General features: G+C 42.0%; 1 protein-coding gene across 4 annotated transcripts in view; it reads right to left on the bottom strand.

The window, feature by feature from the left end:
- RPH3AL (rabphilin 3A like (without C2 domains)) overlaps nt 1–20,089 on the bottom strand; it is a 161,791-nt gene that overhangs the window by 127,348 nt on the left and 14,354 nt on the right. The window contains exons 2-3 of one of the 4 annotated variants that reach the window (XM_074263826.1): nt 18,003–18,159; nt 17,002–17,114 (exon numbers count right to left, since the gene is read on the bottom strand). The exons of 2 other annotated variants lie outside the window; for them this stretch is intronic. The gene's annotated coding sequence lies outside the window, so the exon portion shown is untranslated. The remainder of the gene's footprint in view (nt 1–17,001; nt 17,115–18,002; nt 18,160–20,089) is intronic. One more of the 4 variants, XM_074263827.1, reaches the window with a different exon arrangement.

The following is a 20,089-nucleotide window of genomic DNA, read 5'->3' as shown; positions in this document are numbered from 1 at the left end:
TTACAAAATGGTTAGTAAGGGAGGAACTTTTCATTATAGCAAAGAACTAAAAGCAAAATTGGGAAGTGGCATTCTGTGGTACAAGAATATAATGAGATATGACTGTGCTGTTAGAAATTATAAACATGAAGAATACAGAGAAACGAAGGAAGACTTACGTGACCTGATGCAAAATGGAAGAAGAACCAGGAGAACAGTGGCGAAAAGTAAACAACAAAAACAATCAAAAGGAAAAGCTTGGAAATTGCAATAGCCAAACTTGACTCCAAAGAAGAAATACAAGGAGATAACTTTCTCCCATCTTGGTAGAGGGAGGAGATCAAGAGTGTGGAACATAACAAATATTGTAAGAAATTTTACATTATATGTATATATATATATATATATATGTATATATATATATATATATATACACACACACATACACACACACACACACACATATATATATATATATATATATATATACACATATACAAAGTTATCAAATAAAAAAAGGTTTTAAAAGAGATACATGGTATCCAGAAGGAGAGCTATGGTAAGTTATGGTAATCCTGATACACTCTGCTCTGATCACATGGCATCTAGAATACACCAAAGTCTGGTCACTGAAGATTACAAAGAATACCAATAAAAGTTACCCCAAATAAGGGTGACAAGGATGTTCACCTCAAAACTATACCACAGTCAAGTCAGGTGAAAGGTTTGGGGAAATTTAACTTAGAGAAGTCTTAAGAGGAAAATACCTTTAAAAATAGATTTTATTTGGATTTTTGCTTTTACATCACCTACATTTTCTCCATATACCTCCTGTTCTCCTTCAAGAAAGTCGTTCCTTAAGACAACCATTTATCAAAGAATTAGATTCATTCCTTGCTTTTGTATCACCTATTCTAACCCATTTCCTGCCAATAAATGTTTGTGGATTGATTTCTTAATCAATTAATGTAACATGATGTACCTGGCTCTATGCTAAGGATCCAGGGATAGGAAGAGCAATTAAAGTCAGAACATATTAGCAGGGAAGCCAAGAGAAGATATCCAATCTACTCATATGAAAATGTGCTCTAAATCATTATTGATTAGAGAAATGCAAACTAGGACAACTCTGAGGTACCACCACACACCTCTCAGACTAAGATGAAAGGAAAAGATAATGAGGAATGTTGGAGGGGATGTGGGAAAACTGGGACACTGATACATTGTTGGTGGAGTTGTGAAAGAATCCAACCATTCTAGAGAACAAATTATGCTCAAAGGGCTATCAAACTGTGCATACTCTTTGACCCAGCAGTCTTACTACTGGGCTTATATCCCAAAGAGATCTTAAAGGAAGGAAAGGGACCTGTATGTGCAAGAATGTTTGTCACAGCCTTTTCTGTAGTGGCAAGAAAATGGAAACTGAGTGGATGCCCATCAGTTGGAGAATGGCTGAATGAGTTATGGTATATGAATGTTATGGAATATTATTGCTTTGTAGAAAATGATCAGCAGGATAATTTCAGGGAAGCCTGGAGGGACTTACAGGAAGCTGAATGAAGTAAGTAGGACCAAGAGAACATTGTGGATAGTAACAAGATTATATGATGATCAATTCTTATAGACGTGGCTCTTTTCAACAATGAGATGATTCAGTCCAGTTCCAATGATCTTGTGATGGAGAGAGCCATCTGCATCCAGAGAGAGGACTATGGGAACTGAATGGGGACCACAACATAGTATTTTCACTCTTTTTGTTGTTTGTTCGCATTTTACTTCTCTCATTTTTTTTCCTTTTTGATCTGATTTTTCTTGTGCAACAAGATAATATAAAATAGTATAAATATGTATGCATATATTGGATTTAACATATATTTTACCATGTTTACTTGCCATCTAGGAGAGGGAGTGGGGAAAAAGAGGAAAAATTTGGACCACAAGGTTTTGCAAGGGTCAATGTTGAAAATTATTCATGCACATGTTTTGAAAATAAAAAGCTTTAATTAAAAAGAAAGAAGCTATCTAAATAAATATGAGACAAGCCACAGGAGAGGTTCAGGCACATGCTAAGAGAATGTTGGAGAGGGGGAGGTCACATGTGTACAGTGCCTGTCCAGCCCTGCTACCTCAGACATGATGTTTACAGCCTAGGACCCAGTGAGAGCTTCCCAATTTTGCTTATTTTAATCTGTAGCCATTCTTATGAGAGACACTTTATAATATAAATATTATTTATAATATAAATATTTTGTACAGGTTTATTGATCACTCACTGGAGTGGGGCATGGCCCCTTCTAGCCCAATTCAACCTTGTGAGTCTCCGTGGACATTCCCTATGCCATCTTTACCAAATACCCACAGACACCCCCCTTCTATTTCCTTCCTTGCTTTATCCTTAAATAGCATTTTCTTCCTCTCTCTGAGCATGCCTGATTAACTTTTTAAAATGTTTTTTATCGACTTGTGTTTATGTCAGCTTCATTTCCAAATGTACCTCTCCTTCTGCCTAGAGAATCATCCCCTATAACAGAGAATTAAAAAAAAAGAAAGGCGGAAAAGTGCTCAGCAAAAACATTCAATTCATCAGCCATATATGGCAATGTGCTCACCCTTCTATTTCCATAGCCCCCTGTTTCTGCAAAGAAGGGAGGGAGACGCATTTTCTCAACTCTTGTCCGAGACTAAGCTTGGTCATTAATTATAATTAGACGGCATCCCTCGGGGTCCGGATATGTGGTATCTGGTGTTTTGTTCTTTCTTCCATCACTGCCTTTAGTATTTATTGTTTTAGTTTCAGTGACTTCCTTCACCCTGGATCAGTTCACATGGTTTTCAGATTTCTCTGAATTTCTAATTCACAGTGATACTGTTTCATGCTGATTGCCACAATTCGTCCAGCCATTTCTAAAACCAAAAGCTAAGAGGATGTCCATTGATTAAGGAATGGGAAAGAGAAGGATGCTTGGGTAATCTATTCCTGGAGAAACTGACAATAGAGCAAACCATCATGGAAGCAGATCGAACGTCTCTCCCCACAAGGAAAGCAGCACAGGGCCTGGTCTGGACCTCAGAGAAAAGGCAAAGGGGGAAAAAAGCTTCTATTTGTGGTCATATGGGCTGCCCATTTTCTGGGCATTTTAGTGAGGTTAAGCAAAACCTGGGTACATGCACAGAGAAGAGCTCTCTCTCCCCCCTTTGCTTTTGGGGTGAGGCATTCCATGCCATCCCGGGCAAGACCATCTATTTTCCCCTTTCTTTCCCATCTATTCCTTTCAAGAGGGGATCTATTTATCATCCCCAGTGGCAGTACATGGGCTGCTCCTCAGGACCAAGAAACACTGAAATGAAAATCCATCAACACAGAGAAAGCCACATCCTGGAAAGTCAATTAAGCCCAGACTGCGTGGGCAAAGGATGGGGGAAATGGGGGAGAACAGGGAGAGAGCACGGTTCAGATGTCCTGCCTTCATCTCTAGCACGAGGCAGCTCCCAGGACCTGGTGGGCCACAAAGCAGCCCCGTGGGCCAGTCACATCTGACTGCAGCAGACTGCTTTCTAACCTAGGGGCTGGGAACAAAAGCATCCCTGAATGCTCCTTGATTTGATGGACAAAGCTCTTCTAGCCATCCTGGCCACTTCCGAAGATGCCCAGAGGACAGGAGGGGCAAGGAAACTCCACTGGCAACAACAGTTTGTAGTCCTGCTTTCCCCTGACCAATTCTGCAGACACAAATTTACCTTGAATCAGAATCCTGTTGATCCTGGGCCAACACCTAACTTGTGAGCATGAAACCCTTGGCTCCCACCATAAGGGAAAGGAGTGGGGGAACAGGGCACCCCTTTACCACAGGTCACACGGCATCAGTGTCAGGGCCAGTTAAAATAGGATTAGGACCTCAGCCTCCCAGGACACAAAGGCCTTCACTTTGGCATGAGGCACCTCAATGGAGGGAAAAGCGTGCCAGGTGGCCAAGGAGGAAATTTGTCTTGCTTGACTTATTATAAGGGAGGGTTTTATTGGGGTGGGAGGGAAAACAGTGGGTGGGTAGAGACAACCAAAAAAATAGAAAAGAGCATCAATAAAACACTTTAAAATACACAGAAGAGAACAGAAGGGAGTCAAATGGGGACACAGAGAGAGTAGAACAAGCAGGTTAGTATTGGTGCGGGCAACTTCTATTTGATTTTTTTAAAGCTGGACAAAAGATTCCTTGGTTTATGTAATAATAATAGTAATAATAATTTCAGACTTGGAATTCTGGGTTCAAATCTCAGCTCTGATAATTATTAGCTATATGACCACAGAGCTCCCCTCCCCCTTGTAAATAGTAAGGGTTTAATAAATGCTGGTTGACTAACCATAGGATAGGAACTATCCTTTCCATGGATCTATAAATTACCCAGTCTGTGCTTGAGCAAAAGCCTGCAAGAGACATTCAATGAATATAGCCTGTTATTACATTAAAACTGGCATCTTTTCATGGGTCATTTATCCACTTGGAACAATGCATCTACATTTTGGCTATGCCCTGCCTCGGTGGCCACGGAGCACTCTTCTTGCACAGGGTCTTGATGGAAGGCACTTTCTAAAAGGGGAAAGCTGCCTGCACCAGCCATGGGTGTTCAGGGTTACAACGCTTCTATCAGTGACTGTCAGTTTTGGTGACATGCGTGTTAAGCGTTGACTAAGGGCAAAAAAACCCATTTAGCCATCTAATTAAGGGAGAGCTTCCAACAGCACATTTCAATTAACATTTTCTTGAAATGCATTTGTTCCATGGAGAAGTACATTTATTTTGGAAGTGAGATGAGGTTAATCCACGTACAAGACTGGTACTTCTTCCCAAAGGCCTTTACTGATTCCTGTCTCCAAGCCCCAAAGTAGCAGTGTTATTTATTTTGTATATATTATCTTCTAATCTATCTATAAACATGTTACAGTTTTGCCTGAGAATGTCTAGCTTTTATCTTGGTGTCTCCACTGCCTAAAACACAGCAAGGTGCCTAATAAATAGCTTGTTTGTTGACTGAATCAATGAACACTTATTAAGCACCTACTGTGTACTAGTTACTGGAGAGAAAGAGATAAAGCAAGATGATTTATAGATTCTTTCCTCTGAAAAACAGGTTTAATACCTATAATAATACCTATCTCACAGGACTGTTGCATGGATCAAATGGGAATAATGTTGGTAAATCACTTTGCAAACCTTAAAGCTCTACATTTCATTATTATCATTAATCATTGGAATAGAGAGTCATTGATCATGAGATTTTTTTTTCCCTACTTTGGGATAGTATTAAGACTTTCAGCTGTCACAGTGGGATTTTAAGTGGATCAAACAAAAGAACTGGATAAGAAACAAATCTTAATTGTTAGAGAACTTCCTGTTTTGCAGGAAAAACCTAAGCTTAAAGATCACAGAGACAGAAAGGCTGAGAAACACTTTTTGACAGAGGAATTAACCTTTACAGTCACAATATAGACAACTGGGTCTAACTAAATGCTGTCCGGGGCAAAGGGGTTAAGAGAGAAGGAAGGGGAGCTAATGGGAAAATGCCACAAAGAGGGTCTGAGAAAACCCACTGGGAAATTTCAATTAATTGCATGCAAATCCACTGAATACCTAACACATAGCAGACACTTAAGAAATGTTTATTGATCTAACAGTTGAAATCAAAACAAACCTATGGTGTCACCTCATCCTCTTAAAATTGTCAAAAATGACAAAACATTGGAGTTGTTGATATCAGGAACGTTAATACCCCACTGGTGGAGTTATGAACTGGTTCAAACAAAAAGATTTGGAATTCTGCTTTAAAAGGGACTAAAATCGGGGCAGGTAGTTGGCGCAGTGGATAGAGCACCAGCCATGAAATCAGGAGGACTTGAATTCAAATGTGGCCTCAGACACTCAACACTTCCTGGCTGTGTGACCCTGGGTAAGTCACTTAACTCCAATTGCCTCAGGGAAGAAAAGGTGACTAAAATGTCCATACCTTTGACTCACAAATCCTCAAGGAGTCATATGTCCCAAAAGGTCAAAGATAGAAGGAAAGGTCTCATAATTACCAAAATATTTAGAAGAGCCCTATTGTGGGAGCAAACAATTGAAAATTAAGTAGATATCTGTTGATTAAGTAAAGGCTAAACAAATTGTAGTATATTAACATAAAACAACATCACTAAGCCATTAAGAAAGGATGAGTCTGAAAAACATATGAACTGATCCGGGATTAAGGAAGTCACTGAAACCAGAACAACAATATATACTAAATGCAACAATGGAAGAAAGAACAAAACACATTTATTGCTGTCTAATTATAATTGACCAAGTTTAATTTCAGAGGAGAGCTGAGAAAATTTCTCTCCTTCCCTTCTTTGCAGAAAGGCACGCTAGTTGTGGGATGTTGAGCACATCACCATTTATGGTTGATGAACTGGTTGTTTTTGCTGAGCAGTTTTCCGCCCTTTCCTTTTTTTTATTCTCTGTTATAGGAATTAGTTCTCAAGGCAGAAGGAAGAGTACATTGAGAAACGAAGCTGACATAAACACAAATCGATAAAAAACATTTTTTAAAGTTAATTAGGCTTGCTCAGAATGGGGGAGAGGCTATTTAAGGATAAAGGCAAGGGAGGAAATGGCAGTGGGTGTCTATGGGTATTTGGAGGTTGCCACATGAAATGCCCACTGGTACTCCCTAAATTGAATTGGGCTGGAAGGGGCCATGCCCCACTAAGTCCCCCTGCTGAGCGGTCAATAAGCCCATATTTATGTTCTAAATATTTATGTCATAAAGTGCCTTTTATAAAAATAGCCAAGAATTAAAATAAGCAAGAAAAATGACTCGGCAGGATGGTGCTCGGAACAAGGAAAGGATGCACTGTGAATTCCAAGATAGATTGTGCTGCAGGCTTTCCCCTCTTCCAGAGGTGAGGGATTTCTATAGGTGTAGGATGAATTGAGCATTATCAGCCATCCTTAACCAGTGGTTCTATTCTACCTAGATGAGTGGGAAGGAGGGGAGTCCCAGCCAAGTGACAGCAGGGTAAGAGAAAGAGGCATTAATTTGGTAAAACCTGGGGGGAAAGTGAAGGACAAAAAGTAGGGATGGAAAAGCATTTTCTGAGGAACTATAATGAGTAATCTGGAGCCCAGAAAATAGGTTGTAAAACCTTTGTCTTCTTGGCAGGTTGGGGTGAGTTAGATAGAGATAGGTTAGCTAGAAAATTGTGCTTTTTGGCTACAGAGCAAGGGTCAGTGTTTGGGAGGGGGGAAGAGGAGAAGGTCATTGAAATAACTGTAATGTCAAAAGAAAAAAGGCAACAATAAAGTTTCTTTTCAAACAAAAAAGAAACACATGGTATGGTAGAAAGAGATGAGATGTGGCGTCAGATAGACTGGGCTCCAATCTCAGGTCTGCCACTTACCATCTGTGTATTTTTGACAAGATCTTACCTCTCTAAGCCTCAGTTTCTTCATCTGTAAAACGAGGGGGTTGGTTGAAATGACCTCTATGGTCCCTTCAGACTCTCTACTATCTTATTAAATTATCCAAGCTACTTGACCTCCTCAGGACCCGAACATGAAGGGCAGGGGAAGCTGACATCCAGGAGAGGGACCTAAAACTTTGGCCAGCTATGACTTCTTCCTTCTTCATCCATATCTACCTCATATGGAAAGAGCACATCTCTAGAATCTAGAGTTAGGAAGAACTGAGTTCAAATCCAAACTCAGACACTAGCGTTGTAACCCTGGGCAAGTTACTTAACCCTGTTTGCCTCAGTTTCCTCAACTGTCAAATGAACTGGAGAAAGAAAAGGAAAACCACTCTTGTGTTTCTGCCAAGTAAACTCCAAGTGGGGTCACACAAAAAGTTGGGCACAAGTGGATAACAATAAATTCATTCAAAAACCACCTCTGAGACATGACAATGATGTGATGTTGGCCAAATCCTTTTACTTTCCTGGATCTCAGTTTCTTCATCTGTAAAATGGGGGTGGGTGGCCCCCATGGTCCCTCCCCTAGAACTGGGATCCCGAGACCTCAGCCTCTCCCTTCCTACATCCTTCTTTATCCTCCCCCCTTTCTTTTATTATACCACTTTCTCTTACCTGCCTTTTATCTTCTTATAACCAAGAAGCTTGGTTTCCCTCAGAAGACCCTGCAGCCTCTCTAGGACTAGCTGGCAGGAGAATGATTTATATAATAACAACCAAATTGTAAAGACAGTCAACTGTGAAAAAGTGAGAAATTGATCTAAGCAATGATCACTGCCACTCCAAAGGATTCACAACAAAACCACTAGCCAGTTCCAGATAAGAGAGCCGATGAACCAAGAGAACTGACATTTTCTTTCCTTCTTTCTCTTTCTTCCTTTTTCTTTCTTTTCTTTTCTTCTTCCCTTCCTCCCTCCCTTTTTTTGGGGAGGGAGGGAGCATGGCTAATCAAAGAATTTGTTTTTCAAGACTACAAATTTCTAAGGGGAGTTGGTTTTTTTTGTTTTTGCTTTTTTTTTGCTTTCTCAGTGGATGGGAAGGAGAGAATTGAGAACTAAAAATTAAGTTAAATTAAAAAAAATAGAAATAAAGACATTCTAAAAACAAAGAGAAAAGGGAAGAGAACTCTGCAATTTGTAGAACAATGAGCTGACTTCAATTCCTTGGGAAATTCGAGAATAGACTATTAAAGAGATAGCTCGTGAACCATTTAGAAAATGAGACCATCAGTCTCAATGCACCATCATCAAGAACATTTCCTTATTTCTGTTTGTGATTGGTAGGGGAAGGAAATACTATAAAAATAGTTTATCTAGATTTTTGCAAAGTATTTGATAAAGTATCTCATACTATTGTGGGAAAGACAGAGAAGATGCAGACTATATAATGTCATCCTCTGATTCTGAACTTAAAGAAGAGTCATTAATAGTTCAATGTCAACTTGGCAGGTGTCGTCCAGTGGAATGCCCTCAGGGATCCATAATCTGTTCTGTGTAGGGAGCTATCGTCATCCAGAAGGATGTTTTTCACTTTTTACTACTGAGTTCAGACAAAGACATGTATCGCCTGCTTAGCAAATCACAGATGACACAGTGGCTGGGAGGGAGAACTAACACTGGATGACAAAGTCAGAATCCAAAAAAAAATTTCCCAGGCTAGACCAGTGAATTAAATCCAATAAGATGAAATGAAATGCACAGAGATAAATGTAAAATCTCATTCCTGGGTTCAAAAAATCAATTCCCAAGTGCAAGAGTAGAAGAGATTTCATTAAATAATAATTTGTCTGAAAAAGACTGAGGGTTCTCCTGCATTGTATATGGCAGCCAAAAAGCTTCATTCAAAGGTAAGGCATCCAAGAATAAGGAGGTAGCAATCCATTGTATCCTCTGCTCTGGTCAGACTAATCTGGCATCCAGTTCAGAGCACAGATTTAAGAAGGTCATCGAGGAGATGGAGAGCATCCAGGCGAGGGCTGCCATGATGGTTAAGGGCTTTGCGTCTCTATCACAGGAATATCAAGGAACAGGGGGCGATGTTTAGCCTGGAGAAAAAAAACTCAGAGGAAATAAGATCACTCTATTCAAATATCTGAAAGACTGTCCTGTAACAGAGAAGGAACAAATTAGCCTTATTCTGCCTGAGCTCAGAGGAAGAATAGTTACTATGGGTGGAAGTTACCAAGAAGCAGAGGTAGGCCTGATGTCAGGAAAGACCATTTAACAATGAGAGCTGTTCCCAAAAGGAATGGGCTCAAATGAGGGGCAGACTTCCCCATCCTTGGGAATCTCGAAACAGGGAGGACAACCACTTGTCATGTGACTGGGGGAATTTCTTTCAAATATGGATAGAACTAGAAGATCACCAAAGTCTCTTCCATCTCTGAAGTTTGTGACTCTCGTATTCTGCCTATCACCTCACCTGCCCGTTTTCTCAGTCCCTTATCCTATCCTGGGCTCACTTTCCTCCATTTATAATCTTGACTTCTACAGGACCTACATCCCAATGAAGGTCGATAAGCAATCTCTCCACGTGGTCCCATTATTAAAATCCACACTTGCTATTTCACTAGTGACCACCTTTTATATAATTATGATCTTGAATAGTTTGAATTCTGAATACAAGTAACCCTGTCAAATTACTACTCACAACAAGGGGACCTAGCCATAGTTAATCAGCTCCTCCCCACACTGTCCTCAATACTTGAATCCCTTGCATCTTGACCTCCGATTACCTCTACCATTTTCCCTCTCAACTCCCCCTTGGATGCTGCTGAATACCAGCAAAGCAAGAGCTTTTAACCTACATTTGGGAAACTCAGTTTCTTAATGTTTTAATATACTTAATATACTTCAATAGAATTGATTTCCTTTGTAATTCTATGTATTTTATTTTATTCACTAAAAACATTATTCTTTTGTATATCAGATAGCTTGCTATCTTAGTAGAGAAGTGGGAGAAAAATTTAGAAAGCAAGGTTTTGCAAAAGTGAATGTTGAGGGCCAGTAGGTAGAGCACCAGCCCTGAAGTCAGGAGGACCTGAGTTCAAATCTGACCTCAGACACTTAACACTTCCTATCTGTGTGACCCTGGGCAAGTCTCTTAACCTCAATTGCCTCAGCAAAAAAAAAAAAAAAAAAAAAAAAAAAAAAAAGCTAATTTAGTCACTGATAATTCCAACTGCTACTTGACATTGCTCTACTCTTCAGAAGGGAGAGGATTAGGCCACAAAGAAGTTGATTATGGACAATACACCCTGACTTTTCCCTGATGAGGGAAGGGGGAAGGCAATTGTGTTGTAGTCCAACATCTAGAAGAGGAGAAGCAGGAAAACCACAGGATGGACAAAAGATCAGACAGATGGGCCAGGATGGACTGATTTGAGTAAGGTAGAGGAGTTTCGCAGGTTTTGAACCCTTCAGGATAGGCTGGAGCCAGATCCCAGAATGGCTCCGGAGAGCTGACCTCATATTCCCAGAAGCACCCAAATCTGTTTTGATGAGCTTGGCTTAAGAAAAGTCACAGCTGTCCTCTGGCAAACAGGAACAGCCCCTGGACAGATGGAGGAGAGATCAGAAAGTCCAACTCTCAAGTGGAAGGAAGAGGCTTGGTTGGACACTAATTTGTCTGAAAAAGTCCTGTGGGTTTCCCTGAATTGCATGTGGCAGCCAAAAAAGCTAAGGTGACTTTGGACTTCACTCAAAGGCAAAGCATCCAAAAAGAAGGAGGTAGCAATCCCTTCTAGCCAGGCCCTGGTCAGACTAATCTGACGCCAATTCAAAGCACCAATTTAAGAAGGTCATCGAGGAGATGGAGGACCGCCCTTATAGTTAAGGACCTTGAGTTTATATCACAGGAAAATCAGTTGGAGGAACTAGGGATGCTTAGCCTGGAGGAAAAAAGAAAAAAAAAAACTCTACACGGGGACTTTGCATCTCTTGCCAAATGCTCTGGCTGACAAAACACAGCCACCTGTCCCGTTCCAGAGCTGATGGATGCTCCGACTTTGCACATGCTCAACTTCATCTGCTCCTCCTGCTGCTCAGGATCTGGCCGTTTCCCTGCTAAAGTTCGAGTCCCTTCCCTGCTGCCACCAGACTGTATGTAAGCCCAAATGACCTTTCAGCTCTTCTTCTTCAGACACCCTGACCTCTCCATTATTATTGAGAGAATGGCATCATGGAAAAATGAATACCAAATTTGGAGTCTGGGGATCTGAGTTCAAATGCCAGCTCTGTCAAGTACTACCTAAGTGACTCTGGGTAAGTCACTTGTTCCCTTACAGGTTTCTCATCTGTAAAATGGGTTTGGACCGGATGACCTTCAAGGACCCTTGTTCTAGGATTTGAACACAAATCTCTCTGATGCTTAATAGCCTTGTAACCTTAAAAGTTTCTTCTCCAAATTCAAATAAGCAACAGATGCAAATTGACTTTAAAAACTACATGATTCATTCTGTATTGTATTTTTATTTATTTTGTCAAATGTTTCCCAATTGCATCTCAATCTTGTCCTGATGCAATTTTGGAGTTTAAGGTCTCAAGACTAGACCATCTCTCTAAGGTCCTTTCTGGTAAGAAACTTCAGATGGCGAGGCACTGATTCTAAGGTCTGAAAATAGCACTGCCGTATACTACTGTATGACCTTTGGCAAGTCACCCCAGTTTCCTCATCTATAAGATGGGGTTTGGGACCAGATGACTTCTGAAATTCCTTCAGCTCTGGATCTATGATGATTTATCAACCTGCACTCACTCCTCTGATCTCTCCTTCCAGTCTAATTTAGTGAGAAATGATCACACACACACACACACACACACACACACACACACACACACACAATCCATCTCCAAGACTCGGAACTTTTAAGTTCTTACACCTTCTTGATCTTCCATTTGTCCTATCTCTTTCACGCTTCTTGAACCTGTTCTTCATCCTCAGCAGGTCCCTCTAAGCCCCTGAGTCTTCTCAGTCCAACACAGTCCAACATGGTCTCAAGTTTACAGTTGACTAACCTTTGGCACCCCACCCTCATCTACCTTTCCAGCTACGAGACACCCAAATTACTGGATGAAATAAGGCACCGCTGACTGAGCCCACTACAAATTTAATCTGGTCCCTTGATGCTTCAGAACAACCTTTGTATTCTTCTTTGAGCAGCTGTCACACTCCTCATCACGGCTCTTCCACATCTCAAGCACTGCAGTCCATTTCTTCTCTCACCAATTTATCTCTCCTCCTTTATATCTCAATCTGTCCTGTTCTCTGTTGTTATAATCTCTGAGGAAGAGAAGGGTCCTTCTCCTTGTCAAGACCAATCCCTGTGCTTTCTTCCCATTTCCTTCAGGAGACTGTCCCATTAATCATTCTCTGTTATCCTCAATCTCTCCCTATCTACTAGTTCTTTCTCCCACTACTTACAGATATGTTTTGATCTCCCCTATCCTTAAATAATTCATGTAATCCCAGAAGGCTTAGACAGCTCCATTAAATCATTTAGTCAAAAGTATAAACTAAAGATGAACAATTCCTTAATCAATTTCAATTTATTTGATCAATAAAGTGCTTTGATCACAGAATAAGGACGGATGACATCCCAAAGGAAACATCTTGTGACTGGCTGACTCAGACATACCTGGATAAAAACAGAAAACTTTTTCTGAGCAGTCAGTTGATTGGTGAAAGATCCCGAGATCCGGAAAAGAAATGCCCCAGAGGAAGTGAGGGAGAAGTTTGTCTTCGCTAATATTGACAACATTATGACCTTGTGGACTTTGATGTTAAATAATCTAACAATAGTGTCCAGACCAGGGGATGATAACAGAGGAATCATCTGAAGATATATGTACAAATGCCCTGATTCTTAGAGCCTGGCAGAGAGCTAGGAGGGCACTTCATGAGAATTCCTTGATGGAAGAAAAGCACTCTCACTAACCAATACCCTTCCAAGTTATCCTTTCACCACATATTCTCCACATCATGTACTTCACTACCATTTTACTGTAAGTTTAAACCCATTCTTCTTTACAGAACTTGTGTATGCAAGGGGAAGATGCCCTTCCAGTTTGAGGGATTGTTCTTGCTATACCTTTCTAAAAACTAAGTAAGTCTGATAATCAATAGGAAACACAATGGTGGGGACCCATGAGTAACAGCAGTAGAACACCCCAGCCTACAAGATTACTTCAACAGGACTCTAAGAAAATAATAGTAATCACCCCTCGGAGAATACCAATCTGCCAAAGCAAGTAGGAGTTAGAGAAGTAGATAAGGAGGGAATACTACACTTATAAAACCTTCCCTTGCTCCCTCAAATTATTATCCTATACCTCTCCTCCCTAAAACAATAAAACTCACCTTCAAAAAATCATCCACCTTTGTGTCTTTCCCTCCCATTCATTCTCAGCTCTTTCGGAACACTTTTGGAACTGCACCACTCAGGAGTATGCTGGCAAATGTTTAACCACTGGCTTGCTAGAAAATTAACAGTCAGCTTAGGAGTTCATAGGAGCTGGTTCCAACACATCCTTGCCACTTGACTGAAGTTGCTCTCTCAAGATTGTCAATGGCTGTTTAACAAAAATTGGACTACTTGCCTTCTAAGGGAGGGCGTGAGGAAAGGGAGGAATTGGAACACAGGGTTTTGCAAGGGCTAAAGTGGAAGAATTGTCCATGCGTATTGTTTTGAAAAATAAAAAGTTTTAATAAATAAAAAAGATTGTCAATGGCTTCTTTCTTTTTAAATTTCCTTCCATGTCTAGTTTTTACCTTCTGCTTTACATCATGGTCCAATGGGGGAGAGGAAATTCTCTCTCTTCCCATCCCCATTCAAATCGAACCTTCTTTTATAAAAAGACAATTAAGCAAAAAGACATGATACAGAGACCATCTGGGTATAGGTTTAATAGCAATAATGCAACTAAAACACTCGCCTTAGTTTTCATTCTGAAACTTCAGACTTTTAAAGCAATTTAAGATCCATTCCTAGCAAAAACCATTCTGTACTTCCAGAAACCCATGAACCATGGGACGGGAATCATTGTCTGCCGCCCACAAGAGGACGCCTGGCTTATCCTATTGTGCTCACATGCGAAAAGGCACACAACCTACTCTCACTGTTCATGGGGGACTAAGAAGGGAAGAACAGGGCCCCGGGGAGTTGGCCATTTCTCCTGACCATTCTCTCTTCCAGTCTCTTAACTTTCATTTTACTTTATTGAATGATTAATTCTATTTCACAGGTGGCCAAGTCCACCAGGGGCTGAAATGTTGGGCAAAGCAGATCAGAAAAGAAGGTAGGTGGGAAGTCACATAAGTCGTGTAAAATAATATTTTAAAATATTATTTTATTTTTAAACTAAGCTGGTTGATTTGAGAGACGTCTGGTGCAGTGGTCACAGGCTTTGGAAACCAAGGAGCTGGAGTCAAACCCTGCCTTTGAGAGGTACTAGCAATGCGGTCTTATTTGTTTTCAGTAATGTTTGACTCTCTATGATTCTATTTGGGATGTGTTGGCAAAGATACTGGAGTGATTTGTCATTTCCTTCTCCAGCGCATTTTGTAGGTGAGGAAATTGAGGCAGAGTGAAGTGACTTGCCCAGGGTCACACAACTAAGAAATGTCTGAGACCAGATTTGAACACACAAAGATGAGTTCAGGTCAGGCACTTTATCCGTTATACCACCAGCTGCCCAATACATGACCATTTATCTTCTCACAGAGGAAAGCATTAATCAATCATGTGACCACTGATGCCAGCCAGGGAGCAACTTATTGGTCCCAAATAGACAGAGCAGCACCAATGTACGTCTCTTTCTTCAAATCAATTCAACAAATGCTTGAGAAGCATTTATTTTGAATATTATGGAGACTACAAAAAAGAAAGAAGATAAAAACGGACCTGAAGAAATAAACAAATCACTAAATCCCTCCCAGCAGACTGTAAACTCATAAACACTGGACTTTCCCATTTCCAAACAATGAAAATAACAAAGAACCAAGAACCACAATACAGGATATGCAAGTCTGATCAGAGTACTATGGGAAATCAAGAAAGAAGAGATCCCTTTTCCAGAGGGAGGCTTAAAGGGAGTCACAGAGAAAGAAGGCGTCAGGGAGCAAGTGATACTTGCATGGGGCCTTGAAAGAAAAGGAAAAAGGGGGAAAGTACTGAATTCCTGCGATTGGGTTACAGAGCTGGGACTGAGAAGAACAATAATAGGGAAGAATGAGTTCTGCTGAGAGCTAAAGATAAGGGGAGGAATATGAGATAATGCTGGGAAGGCTGGAAGGAAGCAGACAATGGAGGGGCCTTGAATGGGAAGCAAAACACTTTCCACACTTGGGGGGGGGAGCTCTAGAGCACATGACTGGTGGTGGACTGGCTATGGCATTTTCATCAGAGACAGAAGGCACTGATTGAATATAGGAAGAGCAGCAGGGGACAGGAGGGCCCCTAAAATGACAACCACAAGGGTTTCTTAAAGGCTGGCTGTACAAGAAGGCTGCTCTTGGGGCAGGCAGCTGGGTCAAGGTACCCACCATGTGCAAGCTAGGGTCCGCTCCTCTCCAGCTGACAGCCTAAGATGCTTATCCTGAGCCTCCAGGGCCACAGCTACTAAATGACATACTTGGGAAAACTGTCCCTGCCTACAGATCAGTGATTAACAGGCAAATGATGCCCTTGGATAATCTCCATTTAACCAACACTCCCCAGCCCCCTCCTCCCCAACCCCAGCTCTTCCCAGAGTGACTGACCAAGTTCAGTTCTCTGACCCACAGAGAGGGCAGCAGTCAGCCAATAACAACAGAAGGGCCAAAGGTCCGAAACAAGAGAAGATGTATCCAGGACCTGGATTCAAATCCTCCCTTAGCCTTGGTTTCCTTCATCCATAAACGGAAGGGACTGGCCCACGTGATTTCTACTGCTTCATTCCATCCTGTCTCTAAAAGCTATGGGCCCAAGTCCAGAGTCAAGAAAAAATGAATTTTAAAACCTTGAAGGATTAGGGGGAAAGCTTTAACTTTACAGATCTAGAGCTGGGCTCTCTGGACTTTCCTCAGTCATCATTCTCACTGCCACTCAGACCATCCTCCCCACTCAGCAGGTAAGTGAGTTACCCAGACTAGGCATTCAGGAAATTCTAGTGGTTCTCTGTTACCTCCAAGATCAAACAGGAAATCTCTATTTAGCTTTTAAAGGCTCTTCCCAAACTGCCTTCTTCCTACCTCTCCAGTCTCCAGTTATAACCAGTATACTCAGAAATGCAGGGACACTGGTCCCCTTGCCATTTCTCTCACAAGACTCCATGTCCTCATCCAGGCCCTTTTCTCAGGCTGTCCCCCCTCCCCAGGAGAGTCTCCCCTCAGCTCTCCTTCCTATCTAAAGTCTAACCTTCTGTAAGGAACTTTCCCCTTGTCGATCACTGGAGAATGGTTGAAAAAATTGTTCACTATGACTATGATGGAATATTATTGTTCTATAAGAAATGATGACGTCAGAAAAACCTGAAAAGACTTACATGAACTGATGCCGAGTGAAGAGAGCAGACCCAGGAGGACATTGTATACAGGAACATCAACACTGTACAATGATCAATTGTGATAGGCTCAGTCTTCTCAGCAATTCAATGATCTAAGACAGTTCCAAAAGACACTATGATCGAGAGAAAAACTCCGGAGACTGAATACAGATTGATGTGTACTATAGTCACTTTTTTTTCTTTTCTCATGGTTTTTCCCTTTTGTTCTGATTCTTCTTTCACATCATGACTAATGTGGAAATGTTTAATATGCTTGTACATGTATAACCTTAAAGAACAGCTGCTTCCCCAGGCCTTTATCTCAGTGCTTTCCCTCTGAGACCCCCCTTCAATTCTGGATGTGCCTTGTTTGGAAACAATCATTTGTACATTAGGGTCCCCCCATTAGAATAGACACTCCTTGAGGACTGTTTAGCACAGTGTCTGGCATATAGTAGGTACTTAGTAAATGTAGTTGTCTTAATAATAATAGCTAGCACTTATATGGTGTTTTGGGGTTTGCAGAGCATTTTTTTTTTTGCTGAGATAATTGGGGTTAAGTGACTTGCCCAGGGTCACACAGCTAGAAAGTATTAAGTGTCTGAGGTCAAATTTGAACTCAGGTTCTCCTGACTTCAGGGTCGGCACTCTATCCATTGCACATGTAGCTGCCCCTAGAGAGCACTTTTACAAGTATTATCTCTTTTTAGCTACACAATAACTCTTCCATCAGTAACTATGAAAATCCTATCAGATAGCTGCTATTGTTATCTCTACTTTGCAAGGGAGACAACTGAACCTGAGAGAGGTTCCGTGACTTGCTCAGGGAATGTCTGAACTCCAGCTCCAGTGCTCTCCCCTCTGCACCACTTAGCTGCCCCCAAATGAGGAGCAGGAAAAAATTAAGGACCCTTCCAATTCTAAATCAATGATTTTACAATCTTATGAGAATGCAGATAGGATACAAGAAAAAAAAAAAAACCAACCCTCAAAAAACTTACCCCCTCTCCCTCATGAGACTCAGGTTCAATCTCCCCGGGGCCCTCCGGCCACCCCGTCATCCAGGGCAGAATCAGGCTATAAATCCTCAGACACGGAGCAGTCAACAGTGCTGGCCCAGGGAGGCCCTAGCAACGGGGACCGACATCCACTCGGTTACTAAGACAAGGAGAACATGATGGGAACAGGGAGATAAGGCCAAATCATTATAGTCCCGGTTCCTCCCCCTTCCATCAGGGGAATAGGAACACCAGCCAGGAAACCCAGCCAGAGTCCAAACAGCCTGAGGCACCACTTTGAAGCCCTTCCTGCTCCGAGTACTTGAAGTGGGGAGGGGGGGAACTGAGAAGATGGGGGTGGGAGGAAGAGAGGGAAGAAAAGGAGAAAGAAGAGGAGGAGAAGAGGGGAAGGAGAAAAAAGGAAGGAGAAGGAGACTTCACACAGAAAAATTAATAAAGGCAAAATAATAGTCAGAGAGAAAGAGATGGAGTGATAGAAACAGAGAAAAGGAAGAAGGCAAAGGGAGTCAGAGCAAAAGATATAGAGAAACAGGGAAACAGACAGAAAGAAGGAAGGAGGGGGAGAGAGAGGCAGAAAGAGACAGTGACAGAAAGATAAAGAGATAAAAATAAAGAGAAGCAGAGAGAGAAGGAAAGAAGGAGGGAGGGGGGAGAGAGGGAAAGGAAAACACAGATTGAGACAGAGAGAGAGAAGGAAAGAGAAAAGTAGCGAGAGGGAGAGAAGAGGGGAGAAGGAGGGAAAGAGAAGGGAGAGGAAAGGAGGGGAAGAGAGGGAGAGAGGGAGAGAGGAAGAGAAAGGGGGAAGGAGGAGGGAGAGAGAAAGGGAGAGAGAGAAAAAGAAAGAAAGAAAGAGGGAAAGAAAGAGGGAGAAAGAAAGAGGGAAAGAGGGAGAGAGGAGGGGGGAGAAGGAGACACAGAGAGGGGGAGAGAGGGAGAAAGAGGGGGAGGGAAAGAGAGAAAGCAAGAGAGAAAGGAAGAGGATAGAGAGAGGAGAGGGGGGGAAAGAGGGGAAAGAAAGAGGGAAGGAGGGAGAGAGAAAGAAGGAGAGAGGGAGGGAGAAGGAAAGAGAAAAAGAGGGGGAGGAGAGAGAGAGAAAGAAGGAGGGAGAAAGGAAGGAGAAAGGGAGAAGGGGGGAGAAGAGAGGAGAGGAGAGGAGAGAGAAAGGGAGGAGGGAAGGAGGAAGAAAGGGGAGAGAGAGAGAGAAAGAGGGAAAGGAGGGAGAAAGAAAGAGGGAAAGAAGGGGAGAGAGGGAGATGGGGAGACGGAGACAGAGACAGAAGATAGACCACCATTCTGTTTCTTAAAACTCTCCCTTGGTCCTTCTGCCACAGCAGATCTGGGAGGTCAGCAAAAACAAGCCTTCTTCTTTATTTGTCCAGGGTCACCCAGCTCTTATTTGGAATACAGAACAGAACTTCCATCTGACCCTCCTCCTGCCACACTCATCCCTTTCTCCCTGCTCCCCTCCTCCAACCACTCCAAGCACAAACCCCAAGAGTACCTTGATAGCTCCTGGCCTGATTTGGGGGTTTTATTGTAGTGGTGGTTGTCGGGTTCTGTCTTTCTTTGTAGCCCCAGTGCTTAGCACAACGCCTGACACATGAGAGATGCTTAGCCAATGCTTGCCAACTGCCCTTCGATGCCCAAGCCAACCATGCTCGGGATGCAGCTCTGATTTTCTATAAGAGGTGCAACTGAGAGAAGCTCATGATCTCTAACCAGTCACTCAGCAAGCATTAAGCGACTACTATGTGCCTGGCACTAAGAGTGTAAGTGCTTCCCTCCACTGATAAAATCACAAGGGCACCAAATAAAGTAGCCAGCCAAGTTTCGAAGCACACACCGATTAGGGGCAGTACTTTTTCCTTCATCTGGCAAAGAGGAGAAAACAGGACGAAGAAAAGAATGAAGCCTTTGAGACTGAAGGGAGTCCAATTCCCATACCCCATCATGGCTCTCACTCATAAGGTCCTTGGCCAGACTCCACCCCACCACGTCCAGTGATGTAGGATTCACTAACCATCCCACTGCCGGGGAGTGCTACCCTATTCTGATACCCTATTATTACT

The sequence above is a fragment of the Sminthopsis crassicaudata genome, chromosome 4 (genome assembly GCF_048593235.1).
Source record: "Sminthopsis crassicaudata isolate SCR6 chromosome 4, ASM4859323v1, whole genome shotgun sequence".
NCBI lineage: Eukaryota > Metazoa > Chordata > Mammalia > Dasyuromorphia > Dasyuridae > Sminthopsis > Sminthopsis crassicaudata.
This window is presented reverse-complemented; position numbering and strand designations above follow the sequence as displayed.